This window comes from Limanda limanda, chromosome 21, assembly GCF_963576545.1.
Source record: "Limanda limanda chromosome 21, fLimLim1.1, whole genome shotgun sequence".
Taxonomy (NCBI): domain Eukaryota; kingdom Metazoa; phylum Chordata; class Actinopteri; order Pleuronectiformes; family Pleuronectidae; genus Limanda; species Limanda limanda.
The window spans coordinates 8,766,282-8,781,218 of record NC_083656.1 but is presented as its reverse complement, the minus strand read 5'-3'; the positions used below and the strand labels follow the sequence as shown (position 1 = coordinate 8,781,218).

The 14,937-nt window shown below is 44.8% G+C and overlaps 1 protein-coding gene across 1 annotated transcript in view; it reads left to right on the top strand.

Annotated features, from left to right (window-relative positions):
- The first annotated feature begins 212 nt into the window (after window positions 1–212).
- The window catches only part of LOC133028014 (zinc finger MIZ domain-containing protein 1-like), a 111,265-nt gene continuing 96,540 nt past the window's right edge, over window positions 213–14,937 (top strand). Inside the window, exon 1 of the mRNA XM_061095205.1 lies at window positions 213–310. The gene's annotated coding sequence lies outside the window, so the exon portion shown is untranslated. The remainder of the gene's footprint in view (window positions 311–14,937) is intronic.

Below are 14,937 nucleotides of genomic sequence, written 5' to 3'. Positions count from 1 at the left end.
CGGGGACCTGGGACCGGCTCCGCTCCGGGTTCCGCTCCGGGCTCTCCGGCTCTCCCGCTCTCCCTCTCGCCGCCGCTCCGCCTCCGCAGCCCGGAACTCCGCGCCACGTTTTGCGAGCCGCCGCGGAGCACGGGTCCCTCCGGTAATAGAATAGCCGATGAAATTTGACACTTCAACTTACTGCGACTCTATTCACCGACCCAGCCGCTGACGTGCAGCCCATTCCCGGTCAGTGGCCGCGAGGGGGGAGCGAGGTTTAACCGACGAGAGGACCGACACGAACCGAGGACTTTCTCCGCTTGAGGAACCGGTGAGTAGCTGCGAACTTACCCGGGGCTCGCTGCCGGTCCGGCCGCTGCTGCTGCGAGGCTCCTCGGTCCCTCGCTGGAGGTTTTTTTGTTTTCTGTGTTTGTGTGTTTGTTTGTGTTTTTGTTTCCACTTTGGCTCAGATTGTGTCTCGATATTTGATTTGGCCGCTGGAAGAGGCTCTTCCAGCGGGGAGCGGGTCGGAGCTCCACCGACCAGCGAGCGAGCTCCGGGCGGGCGGTGGAGGTTTGTAACCCGGCGTCGGGGTCCAACCAGCCGGGTGCTGCTGCTGCCTCTGCCGCCGGGGAGCAGGTTGTGCATCTCGGTGGTAACAGATGCGTTTTGCAGGATGGACCATGCCTGCGTGTGTCCGTGCATGTGTCTACTCGTGTGTGTTTAATCCTCTGGCGTGCACATGGTTGTGTGTCCGGTGTGTCTGCAGAACAACTGTGCATCTGCAGCTCCACCACCACCGCAGCGCGCTCACCCTCCATTCACATCCCTGCTGAAACGTGTGTTTGTGAACTTCACCACCAGCACATGTGCACAGCATCACACACACACACACACACACACACACACACACACACACACACACACACACACACACACACACACACACACACACACACACACACACACACACACACACACACCCATGGAGCTGGAGTGATGCTGCTGCTGCTGCTGCTGTGGGTGACTCCTGCTCTGGTAAAGTTGACTCCCCCCTAAATTCCTGCTGTCTGAACATTATGGAGCCAGTTGGGGTATTTTTTTTTTTTTTAGGGGGGGGGGGGGGGGGGACGACTCAGATATTGAGCTCCTTTCTCTACATCTGTGCAGGAAGCAGAAATCATGGCCAAGTGGAAAAAGTAACCCTACTTGCCTGATCTGCTTCCTAACCATTGTCACGAATAGAGAGAGAGAGAGGGGGGTGTGTTTCTCCCATATGTGCATGCACTTCATTTCTGTGAATCGAAAAATCCCCCCCCTCCCCATTTGGGAGCATGGAGCATGCACACCAGCGTGCAGATGTTTCTTGTCTCGTTCTGGTGAGATGTCAGGGTGAGCTCCTCCTGGTTTTGTTACGTTGCTGAGAGAAAGTTCCTTCTCCTGTTCTCCTTGTCAGCAGCAGCATCATCATCCTCCTGATCATCAGAATCTGGACCCGGCTGCTGAAGCTCCACAAGCAACTCGTGTGGTGATAGCAGCTATATAGAGCAGGCCGGGATTGCTTGTTTACATTTCTGTCACATAATCCAGAGGTCTGGTTTGGTTTAATAGCCGCAGCCTGTAGACGTCTGAGCTGACAGGACTCTCACATCCACTGGAGTTAAAACTTTCACGTGCAGAATGGGAGATGTGGTCAAACTAGGGGGCTTCCATCTTAATTCACAGGCTCCCCCCTGGATTGCACGAGTGTTCAAAAGCTGATCTAGCCCTTCAAAACTTCCAGTGGCTTCACAGACGAGGGTGGTGTCAGACAGAGGAGGAGGTTTTCCCCGTCCCGTCCCCTCCCCTCCCAGTCACCCCATCGCAGAGGGGCCCCAGGTTGGGCTCCTGAATAACCATGGGGCAGACCCCACCAGGCTGACCTTCTTCTATTCAAGTCGAGGATGTTGAAACACCAGCCGTCAAACAAAAGCCACATTGAAACAGAGATCTGCAACCCAGCACGTGTGTCTGGGGGCTGAAGTAGACCATTTATTAACTCTGGGTTTCCTACTGATCAGTGAGAGGAGTCAGCGGATAGTTGGGCAGAATAAAACTGGAAAAGGACATTCAGCTGCTTCTCTCTCACAAAACCTCAAAAACAACACAGAAAATGAAGATTTGAATCCAAAATATTAAATCACACACATCTTTGAGACATAAAACCCGGAACAAAATTTTTTTTTTTCTTGTCCTGGGTCTGTGTGCATCACTGTGGATTGACAATGGCGACACATTTTTTAAATGCTGTGTCGGGTGGGAGTTTTCGCTCTGGTCTTTCCACCCACCTGACGAAGGGAGAGTAAAGGCAGGAGCTGGAAATGACTGTGCCACATGGGAAATTATTCAACTCTCAGATCAGAGAGGACACACAAGAGGCCTCATTACCTCCAGCCGCACGTCTGGCCCCGGCCTCAGCTCAGGCCGCGAGCCGGCGTGCGTCTCCACTGGCCATGTTGTGTGTCTCTGCTCCTTTTTTGTCGGAGAACAATCCTGAGACATGTGCGGTGTCGGTTTACACCTGATAGTCCGGGAGAAATACTGAAACACAGTCCAGTCTGCGTTACAGCGGCCAAATTCAACACATTCCCAAAGGTTTGCTGACCCGAGCCTCGTTCAGTTTGTACCAACAATGTGAGTTTAAGCAGCAGGTAAACAGGCCTGTTGGATAATGTCATAATGTTATTGATTCGACTTGGGAATTCCAGTTGTGGCGAGCGGCTCCCGTGTACGGAGAGCTCTCTTAAGCTCACTAACAGGAAAAAGGTTGACTGCTCTTCCTCCGCGGTCAGAGCCTGTGGGAGGCTTGTGTAGGTTTCGCTCAAGGTCCTTTTTCTGTGTTGTCTTTGCCCGACAGATAAACTCCGGGGATGAATCACCGCACTGGTATGGCTATTTTCAATGAGTAAAGGGGAACGGCGCGGGGGCCAAGCAGGCAAGCTCCGGGTGCAGAAAGTGTGTCACTGGGCTGTTGTAGCCGCTTAATCGTGCAGGTTTACTTCGGTGTCAAACAGGACTTTATTTTTATTCATCCTGTTATGATGCTTTGGCGCAATTATAACACTGTTAATGTTTATTTTGATTGTGCAGCACCTCTGGCAGTGACATTGTCCTCAACATACATTTATTCCAACACTTGGATTACTTTTAGTGCTACTTTACACCAACTTCAGAGAAACACCCTTTGATCATTTTGCAAAATAAGTTGTGTCGCTATAGATTAAACAAGTCTTTTTCAAACTTTGACTCGTGAAGAAGCACGAAATCTGTTTTAACGTCTAATCAATTATCAAACATAATCAAGAAAAAAAGTGGAGAATCTCAAAAAAGCCTTTTTGGTTCTTTCACAGTTCAAGTTGATGATCGTACCGGTCCACTCGACTCTCTAGTGATTGCCACTTGTGACAATGACTCTAAGTGTACTTGAAACCTTTTTTCGATTTTCAACATCACAAGAAGGTCAGAAACTTTACTTTTCAAGTTTCAGGGTTGTCAAATATAACACTGAGGAGAACACGTGTCTATAAAGTGCAGCACTCGTACGTATTTACAAGGATTCTGTAGAAAAAGACATAACTAAAATCAAAGGTAAACACAAAAACATACACGTAGGTCACCACATGGGAAAATAAAAGACACATTCAGAATCCACATGATAGAGAAATATGACGTAAATAACTAACTGTACATGTACAAGTGGCCACTGACATGTGAATGAAAGCTGTTACTCTGAAATAGGAGCAAACACACCCCCCTCCCCCCCAGCATGTGCACAAAAGGTCCTCATGTTTTATTAAATTTGGCAAGTGAACCATTGATAGTGCATCAATTTCCCCCCCTCTCTCCCCCATTTTAACAAAGTAAATATGTCCTTCATCCGTGAGGAATAAGGAATGAGTGTAAAATCAGACGCCTGATTAATAAGGTCACAAAGTCTGCCTTTTATTTTGGAAGCAGCGGAGTGGGAGGAGCAACCCCGAACAATGCTGTGATTGCTGTTGGTTTCCAAATCTGAGCTAAAGACTTTCTATCTAATTGTTTTTTAAAGAAGGGCATGACCAAAACACATGGAGGTGAGCAGCAGGGGCTTCTCTACCACGTCAGGTCAAAGGTCACCTTGTTGTTTCACTGATCAGGATTTCTCATACTTTGGTAGATTCTGCTGCCCGTACGACTGTATTTGACCTGTGATGTGATATTTGGAATCAGTTTAATTCGGGTAAGGAGTCCAAACATTCCTCTCACCTCTCTGAATAACAAAATAGCAGAATCTGTGTTATGCTGCATTCCTCATGTGTGTGTTTGTGGTGATTTGTGACGCTCCACCTCGGTGACACCGAGCTGCAGCAACGCAGCCTGGGCAGAAGTCCACGGAACATTTTTGAAATATTTTCTATGATCGGGAAAAAAGGTTGGACCGTACCTATCGGCTTGACTGTTGACTGTTAATATGAAGCTTCTATTTTCACAACACGGCTCAGGGAAAGGGAATCTGTGTGTGTGTGTGTGTCTGCGTTCTTGCAGGAGGGGAGATACACAGCCGAGTGAGGGATGGGAGAGGTGCTGGGAGTGACGCCAGACCACACATCATTTAATCATGTTAGATTGTGCAACCACTTTGTGCATTTTTTTTCAGTTGCGTTGTTGCTGCACAAGCTGTGCCCGTGAAGAGGGCTTGACGGCAGGGGGAAGCCGGGACGACAGTTTTAATGGAGTGAAGAGAAATCACTTATTTAGATTTTTTTTCCCCCTTCAAATTGTGGATTAGATTCAGTTTTACGACCATTATATGACAATAAAAGTCAGATTTGAGCTTCGCCTGCACCTTGCGATTTGTGCGGAGAAATCTGCAGCAATAACATTAAGCGACCACTTAAAAGTTGAGTGTGTGGAAGGACGGCCATTGTGCATATTAGCATTGGATTTGAACGTGTCCTTTTGGCTTAATCCCACTGTTGACTCGCCTGCTAAGTACTGAGCATGTTATTTTTGCTCTTTTTAGGGAGCCCCTCTCTGCATAATCTCACTTAATCTAATCCATCCCGCTTTATAATAGACTGGGAATGATGTGACTTTATAGAAAAAGCTTTAGTGTAGATCCATACTAAACAGACTGGTGTGCCGCTCGCTTTCCCCAACCCCTCTGGCAAAGCTCTTGTGAAAATGCAAGTGACCTCTGTGCCCCTTGTTAGTCTGAACAATAGGCCGGCCTCCTGTTACAGCTGCAGCCGTGCTGGAGGGGAAGTTAGCCGGAACACAAAATACACATCTTGTGATTAATGGGCCTAAATACTATATTTCTGAATTGTTCCCATGCCTGCTTGGCACACAAGGAAAATCCCCCCTGTATTTCTTTTTTTTAATATCATTTGTGTGCAGGACTTCTGCAGATTATTGTCTCAAATAGTCAATTATTTGTTTTGTCTATAACACATCCAAAAATAGTGGGAAAAGCCCATTTTGATTCACTTCATCCCCAAGTGGCGTCTATATCAATCTTAAAATAAATATATTCAGTTTATGATAATGTACGACAAAGAAAATCCCAAACTCGTTACATCTAAGAAGCGGACATTTGCTTAAAAATCTATTATATAATCGACTGATTCATAAAACTGCTGCAGATTAATTTTCTGCTGATTCACTAATCAATTTAATTGACTAATTGGTTTCTCAATTTGTGAAGCACTAGCAGAGTTTTTTGATAGAGCTCAAAGTGACAGGTGACTTGTAGATATGCACGGCATGAATGCTAAAAACCACATCCTTCAACTCCTCCAAAAAACAAACTGATCATATTGAACATTGATTAATTGTTAATTACTAAAAAACAATTTCAAATATTCTATCATTTCACTGTCGATCTGAATGTCTCTGGCCTTTGAATTATTGATCGGGCATTGATTGAATTTGTTTTTTGGATTGTTATTCGCGGTGTTAACATCCACTGCTGTGTGTGCACGGTGTGTGAAATTGAAGTCCTGTCACTGAAGATAAAATGCAATTAAGAATCTTCTTCAATATTGCAGTTCACATGTCTGTGGTCGTGAGCAGCGTTAGAGAGTCGAACAGGCGAGTTAGTGAGCTACACGATAGCTGTGAGGGGAAGAGGAAAAAAAAATCACATTCAATCTGCGAGTCTTAAACCCACAATGGATATAATTAGAGCTTTTGAGGCCCCCAGCAATCGCAGGCTCATGCATGTTGAATGTGACATGCTGTGAAAAACATACGCAGATGATGTCACAGCGCAGCACTGCAGTGTTAAGTGTAAACGAAAGGCTCTGAATCATGGATAACATCTGGCTTCTCCGAAGTCTCAGCTTCTATAAATTAAACAGGGTCCGACCGAGGAATCCTGAAGTGTTGTCAAACGGTGCAGCAGGAGATAGTGTTGCTCCGCGGACGTGTTTCCCTCTTAAATTTCAGGCCAGACGGAGAAACTGGCAGCTGCTCTCGAAAATCTGAAAATGTCCCAAGAGGTGTAATGTCACAATAAATACAAATATTTAAAAAGAAAAGGGCGTGTAACAGGCTGAGCGGCTCTGCTGAAGTATCACAGTGTCGATGGTGTGCCCTGGAGGGGTGTCTTTATTTTTTTAAGGAGAGAGATCCACACCTCTGAAGAGTAATGAAGGTGATTCTGAGCAAGTGGTGGAATTAGATTCAAGGGGGGGTTAAGTGTGATTTACTTATACACAGGGATGGTCCTTCCCCCCCCCCCCCCCGTTCTCTCAAAGAAAAGCTCTGAGGGTAATCTCTCTCTCTCTCCCCAGATACACCCGCCTTTTTTTTTTTTTTTTTTACCCTCCCTTGTCACTCTCGCACCCCAGACACAAACGTTAGACACTTTCAAGTTTGTTATCAAGATGTAAAACACGAGGAGGTGAAACCCCTGACATGAAGCGTGCCGTTTCTCATTCCTCTGATGCTGCACTTTGACACACCAGAGGTTGTTTAGATATTGTTTTGCATTTCACCTGCTTTCCTTTGCATAAGTGGAGAAGCCTGAGCTGACCCACGGTAAAGAGGGCATGCTGGGTGCTCACACCCATGTGTCGGAGGCTTCAACCGAAACACTGCTCCTTGACTTTAAATGGGGAGAGCATTGTGTTGTTGGCTCCGTTGTGTTGTGTACGGCCTCAAAATCATGTTTAAACCGACACTCAAGTGAGGCACTCGCCAATCAAATCACGATAATACGCATGTGGATTTGATTTCCTGTGGGTTTCTCTTTAGCATTGTAATGATAGCAGGTTAGCACGGCACGCTAACATGAAAGCCGGCTCAGTTGTGTGTTGATAACACAACGCATATGTGGGAGTCCAATCCAGGCTTCGATTTTGAGTGATAGCTCATTTGTTTAAATTAACTTTATTCATTGCATCCTTTTTAAAGCATCCAGCTTTTTTATTTCTGTTTTTATATGAATGATTATTCGGTTGCTTTGAGTTCAGGTCTATAAAAAAACAAATCTTCCTGAAGGTGCCACCCCGGACCCTGGGGATTGCTGCCAGTTAATACATTGGAGACCGGGCGACATGGAGCCAGCTGTGTTGTTGCAATTGGTGAAATATCTCGTTCTCTACTCTGAAACTCCGGGGAACAAATACAAAACTCACTCTAGAACTGTGACGAAAGCTGTAACAGAGAAACACAAATCCCAGCTCTCCTCTAAACAACAGCACTGGTTAATTTCAAGGAAAGCTGTAGGATCCTGTTGTTTCTACAGCAGCTTCTGGTTTGGCAAAAACACGAGCCTGCGGAGGGAGGATTACATGACTGCAACTAATGATTACTTTTATAGTCTTATCATCTGCTATTCGATTACATCATCAAAGAACATCGTCTATGAAATGTCACAAGTTCTCCGAGCCCGAGGTGATAACTTCACATTGCGGGTTTTGTCCGAATCTAAAAATATCAAAGATGACATAATGCAGCTGGAGCCGACCTCATGTGTTGATAGAGTCTGATTTTCCAACGGAGCTTAAACAGTTAAGCTTATTTCAGCTGAATTGGTCTCTTTTGGGTCAGACGGCCCGTATTTTCCCTCCACCGGTCGGTTCGAGCAGGACGACTGCTGTAACCGATGATGACTTGCAGACAGCAGCGACACCACACCCAGCGCCTGTGTGTCAGCTTACACTGTACCCTCATTCTAACACGGTGTCTGTGTGCGGTCGGTTACCCAGGTGCAAGGCATGCATCATAGAGCCGAGCTGATACACTGACGTGACAGCTGTGGGCAGTGAAAGGAGAACACAAGAGAAGTCTCGGCACTGAGCGCGGTGGAATACATTAACCCTCAGCGTCCGACCGATTCGTCTTGGATCAAAAGTTCCACCCTTACTCTTCCGTTGCTTACTTTTTCCAGTGATAGAAATGTTTTTTGTCCATTCTCGATAATGTCCGGAGTTCAACTTGGGGCTAAAACCTCAGTTCTTGCTTTATTTGTCATGTTTCACCCCTATCCTTTGGTTTGGCTGTTTGTTTGTTCGCAGGATTACGCAAAAAACACTGAATGGATTTTGAATGAAACTTGGTGAAAAGATGGGTAATGTGTTAAAAATGAACCCATAAAAATGTTGGCGCTGATAAAGATAAAGGGGCAGATTTCTTTACTCTTTCTTTATCATTGAGAGATTGGGCATTTTTTGGACATCTTCAGCGATTGTTCCAGAGAATGTATCTTGAAGTAGACATTTCATGGTGCAGTTTCGCCAAGAGGTAAATAAATACAGACTTCCTGTTTAGATCACCCAAAGCATGATGGGAACTGTAGGGGCCAAAATGAGCATATGCTTTAAAAATGGAAGTAAGAACAGAACGATCAAAAAGAATGATTAAAAAACCCTTGAAAATCCAATATTACAAATAGTATGTAGGCATAGAACTTCAAATCAACGACTCTTAAGTATGCTGGATCATTTTAAACCCTATTGAGATGTCAAATAAGGACATTTCTGAGCTGCCTAACTTATTCTGAACACACTATAAGACACCTCCAGGAACAAAAGACAGTGCCAAGCACACGTAATCCTGGAAATTTAACAGGCAAGTGTTGAAAAGATTAATAACTTGGCGCTGGTGAATGTTTCTCTGAATGACCTGAGAAATCGGGACATGAAATATGCGGTCATGTATCTGCACAGCATGCAAGTGTCCAAAAATATGGCCGGTAGCCACGTGCGCCGCTATCCCAGTGGCGACTTTAAATAACTCTTCTGTAAACACATCCTGTCTGTTTCCTTATTTCCCCTCGTCCATTCGCTGGAGGGTCGCGTCCCACTTTGGGGGAAACAAACTGTTGCCTTAGCAGAAACAGCAAAAATAGTTACACACACTAATAGCAGCAGCAACGACAACAACAACAACTACTACTAGTGCTGATGATGCTAATTAATTGGGCAGCGTTATCTGGATGTAAACACGCAGAGGGAGACAGGCAGACACACTTCACACTCCTATTTATAGGGGCAGATTGCATAAGCTCTTTTCAAACAACAGGGTGTTCTCATTTTGTCAGTATCAAGCAGAGCAAAGCTGTAACTCGCCACATTATTTTTATACACACTGTACACTTTGCACCCCTACTCCTTCTTGGCAAACCGTGTGTGGCCCAACGGGCTCAGTGGCTTACAAAAATGTCGACGGCAGACGCTATTTTTGACCATCTGCTCTAAAAGCAGGGCATGTTTGAGTCACAGTCGCCGTGGTGCGAGGCTGTGCCCGTGATGTGCCTGGCATGTGGAGAGAGAGAGGGAGGAAGGGAGAGGGAGAGGGTGATGGCTCACCCGAGGGCCCAGCATCCTTCGTGTCACCACGTGCGGCTGGTTTCACTAATGTGTGTTACATTAGCATGAAAGCTGATGGAGGGGTGGGGGTGGGGGGGCAGAGGGGAGGTACAGGGGCCAGATCCTCCACATCTTGGACGAAGAACAAGAGAGAAAATATCCCTGTGCTTGACTCATGGTGTAAACATCGTCAGCGAGATGAAATAGTCTGAGGTCAGAAATGTCTCAACAACAAAAGTGTCTTCTCTCTCTCTCTCTCTCTCTCTCTCTCTCTCTCTCTCTCTCTCTCTCTCTCTCTCTCTCTCTCTCTCTCTCTCTCTCTCTCTCTCTCTCTCTCTCTCTCTCTCTCTCTCTCTCTTTCTCTCTTGCTCTCCCTCTCTCTCTCTCTTGTGTGTGTGTTATTTGTGAGGTAGGAATGTGAAACCTAATCTGGGTTGGCTGGGGGGTGGTGGTATAGTGGGTCTCTTTAGAAGAATTACCCCTATGTGTTGCCACTTCTCGCATAGTTTATGACTTTGCTCGGGACAAAGACTCTCGCCGCTCCACAACATTTTTACCCCCCGATGTATAGTCATTAACAAAAATCTGCGAGTGCGCTAAATCAATATCAACCAGTTTTCTTCAATGCAATATATTTTCTTCTTCTTGATTTTATTAAACAAACAGAAACACAATAAACTCATTTTATAGGATCCTTCCAATTCTGCGAAACAATCTCTTTTTTCAAGTTATGTTGTCCTACTCTGCTCTTTGACTACTTTCACCAAAAGAAAGTGTTTTTTATGACATCTTTGGAGCAATTTCTGTTTTGTCAAACCTTTAAATAGCTAATAAATTATATTTAAAGGCTACCTCTTCAAAATGTCTCTCATATCTTTGCTTACAGCTGCTTTCTTTAAGAATCAACCCTCACAGTTGCTCGGTGCTTTTGCTTGACCTTTGGTGTCTGAGGTCAAATGTCACTTCTTGGTTTTTATCAACAAGAATCACCTTAAATTCAGAAAACACACCTGTTCCAGAGACCTTACTACATCACACACTGATAGGTCCACGATGTGTTGCTTTTGATTTTATTTATTATATACTTTATATTTTTTGGGGGCATCAGCTGATCTTGAGAATCACCGGAGGCCTTGTGTCCTGCGTCGTCTTTGTGCGGCGGCGACAGACACTTCCTTAAGAGGAGGGAGGTGGAGAAGAGGGTGTGAGCTGTAATTATATTTATGTTGCGCCCCATTCAATCTGTCACAGTAAATTTTGCCTGACTTGTCATATCGCAAATCATTACAGCGGATTAAACGCCGGTTATAAACTCAAAGGGCCGGGGAGAAGGCTTCCCTTTTGAACGCCGTAGTTGTTTGTTTTTTGACGAGCCGGAGTTGTGATGATATTAGCCCGTACAGCGTTTCCTGGATGTTTTCAATAAATTTTAATTGGTATGAGCAACGGGTAATGTCACTGGCGTTCGCTTTGAAGGAAAACCCCCTTTTCAAAGGAGCGGGCAGCCTTCCAAGACGGGAAGAATGCCTGTGAAAGCCTTCATGTCTCGCAAGCCGTCCTCCACCTTTTGTTTTCTGGCTTGTCGGGGATCAAACGCGGGCGATGAGCACCGATGGAAAGTTTCTGGCGACTGGCTTCTTTAAAAAAAAAAAAAAAAAAAAAAGAAATCCCTTTGAATCATCTCAATCAGCTGCCCGGTGCTGAAGCAGGAGAGGTTTGGCGGTGGCTGATGAAAAAGGGAATCGATCTCCTCTCACCCGCTCGCTGTCCAAAGCACCGCTCAGCTGACAAGGTGTTATCCACAAATGTCCTGGTTATTAATTCAGCCCCTGGTTTGTTAGTGAGCGGCATGAATTGCAATTTGCTCAAAAGATTAGTTCGGAGTGAATGAACTAATGGCACTTCCACAAGCTCTCAGTCAACAACGACGCTATTGTCATTTTCTTTTCCAGCACGTGAATAAACTCATGGCGGCGAAATTGTCGCACACGTTCTGCCACCTTGAGCACAAAGACTGAGCCACTCGTGTTGGAGCAGTTGCTTCATTTGTCTACACAATCACTTGTTTGGAGAAGCCCCTGAATGTTGCATCCTGCGATTTGTATGCGGATCACATCAGCCCAAATAAAGCCGGGCAAAATTTCCCTAATGTTCACTGCAGCGAAATCACATTTCAGCCTTATTTATGCTACTGTCTACACCTGCAGACATCACTTCGCCCTTAATCTTTTATAGACACTCTAACTCGCTATATATTATGGATTTTAACACGCCACGAGCTCTAAAAGGAGGGAAAGAATGAATTATTTGTGTCATTACTTTTGCTCCTGATAGGAAATGTTTTGCATAATAAACAGCCAAGACAACAAGTGAAAAATTAATGAGCAATATTTTTCAAAGATATAGTTTACGTTGCATGCTGTGCGATGTTTGCTGATGACTTAAGGGGAGGAAAAATGAAACACTTTTCTCCTTGGGATGATTGTCAAGCATCAAATTTCATAATGTCCCTGTTCAGCTGCTGAGTGTTTGTTTCCATTAATCTCCGCAGTTTGTCGTGTTAATTTACTCGCTGCCGTCTGGAAAATGTAAGAACAATGAGGATGAGAGGCGAAGGAACGTTTCGGCGGAGATGAGTTATAGTCTCCACTTTGCTGAACTCCCAGAGCTTCTTTTATTTTAATATTTAGCTACTGCCAGATAAAATCAAAAAGTTTCTCATTTTCTCTGAAGCTCAGAGAAAGAGAGTGGGAGAGAAGGAGAAACTGCTCCATGGGTGAAAGCCCTCAAACATGAATATTTAATGGTTGCATTTTAACCGGCGTCATAAAATCCAAGAGGATGTGGCTGAAAAGAGAGCAGTGAGGAGAGCGCAAAGTAGGCTGCATTGTTTCTTTAAAGTCTGAGCTGGATGCCTGAATGTCATGTAATTCCTCCTTCTTCTTCGGGCTGCACACGAATCAAATGTGTGGATTGTGTGCGTCTGGATAATTTAATGCTCCGGCCATGTCTAGCAATGTGTCGCGGCCCGTTTCTGCAAGGTAAGCAGCTTGTTCTACAGCGGGATGAAGAAATCGAGGACTTTAAGGGGCAAAACAGATTTCTTTTCATTTTGACACTTCCTCAATGTCCACTCAGGAAAAAAAAAAAAGGGGGGATTTGATTCACTTAATCCATTTGGCCAGTTGACCAGATTCAGAGGCAGCCTCTGTTCAATAAACATCCATTTTAGCTTAATGGAGTTAAAGAAGCAGAAAAAAACAACTATAGATATATGTGGATATTTAATATGCATCCTCTTCTTCTTCTTCTTATCCTCGTCTCATCGTGCATTTTTAAAATTCTGTTCGGCCCTACGCTGAGCAAGACTTGCAGCAGACAGACACTGAGCTGATTGTTAAGTTTGATAAAGCTGTGTGTTTGTGAGTGCCGGGGTTATTTTACGTGTATGTAAGCTTTACTCCACCAAGGTAATCATTTGTCATCCAATATTGAATCAAGTTAAATGGACTCGTAAACTGCGATCACTTAACTCGGCCCTACTGTTACGTTTAATATTGCTTTGTGGAAAAGGTCAGCTGGCAGTGGATCAGGTTCCAGCCACACAGATAATTCAGCTGCTTTTTATGGGTGTTTTTTTTTTTTTTTTTTTGGATAAAACCGAAAATCCGCCAGCCGCAGTGACTGCACAGTATTTAATCCAGCATCACAGCAGCAGCAGCAGTGAAGGAAACGCAGCGGCTACTGTTTATGTTTTCTAACCTTAGATATGCTTAATGCAGTGTTTAAAGTGTGTGTGTGTGGTTGGCAGGTTGCAGATAAACCACAGCGGATGCCCTTAAGGGAAACACAATAAAAGGCTTTCCCCACTGAAAGGTCCAAAGTGCAGTTGTCCACTCTGCACAGCAACAATGGAGCGGTTGTGCAAACGGAGCCATCAGCCGCGCTGGCACGCCTGGCACACCAGCTTATCAGGAGGCAGGGGGGGGGTAATGACCGGGGTAAGAGGAGGTTAGAGTGCATGTGTGGGTGTAAGTGTGTGTGTGGCTTTTTAGTGGCACACAACCTCAGTTCATTTAGGAGCCGGGCTGCAGTTGGGGCTGCAGAGACACAGCTGGGTGGAGCAATAAGCACAAGCCTGTTGTGTTCCCACTTTACCAACATCTCTGTTTAATAAATGTATTTATACCAGCGTGACCCATAGAAATATTGGCTGGTGCACATACACGTGTACAAAGTTCACTCTCACACGCAATAGATTCCAAGTGACAGGTACGCAGACTAAAGAGTGATAGATAAGTTCTCACATTATAGAGGGAACTTCACTGCATTCTCCCACAATTGCAACTGAAACAATGAAGTCTGACTGTGTGGATGGTAAAAACATAATTGACCATATATCGCAACAACCCAAGTGACCACTGGCAAAAGGCCTACGATGTAGCAATGTTCAATTTACAAAGATTTAAAGAAGGAAAAATCCTTACATTTGAGAAGCTGGAACCACAAATAGATTAAAATGTTTCTGATACTTGGTTATTTAGAAAAATGGACTGCTGGAGTACTAATCCTACATGAACATGACATAAAGTCTGAGGTAAATAATACCAGAATGTACCACCTGAGGAGGAGACTGGGTTAATGGATCAGCAGAGTAATACTGAAGTGACCAGTAGAATAACAAGCAAGATTCTTCATAATCGATTCATTACTAAATAGAGTTTTCTGCCCAAAAGTGGAAAACCTGGTTTAAGCTTCACGTTTCAGAGAATGAGCTGCATGAGAAGCCTCGGCTCAGGTAAGCACTCTCAGCCAGTCAGTTACAGCCCTAATAAGAAATATCTCTCCTCACCTGGAATAATACTGAGCAGATGTTAAAGGGCTATAACTGGCTACGCATGGAGACTACTATCAAAGTGTCAATATTTACATTTCGTCGCCCATCTCGGTCACACATTTACTACTCTCTGCTTTTCGGTGTTAGAAAAAACAACTGCGTGCATGCAAAAGCAAATGTTTGTCTCTCACGTCGGAGCGACACTGATTTTAAGCAGAAGCAGTTTGTCGGTGGCAGTTTTTCTGTTTCTCTTATTCCTCTGAGCCGTTTGAGGTGTTGGAGGAA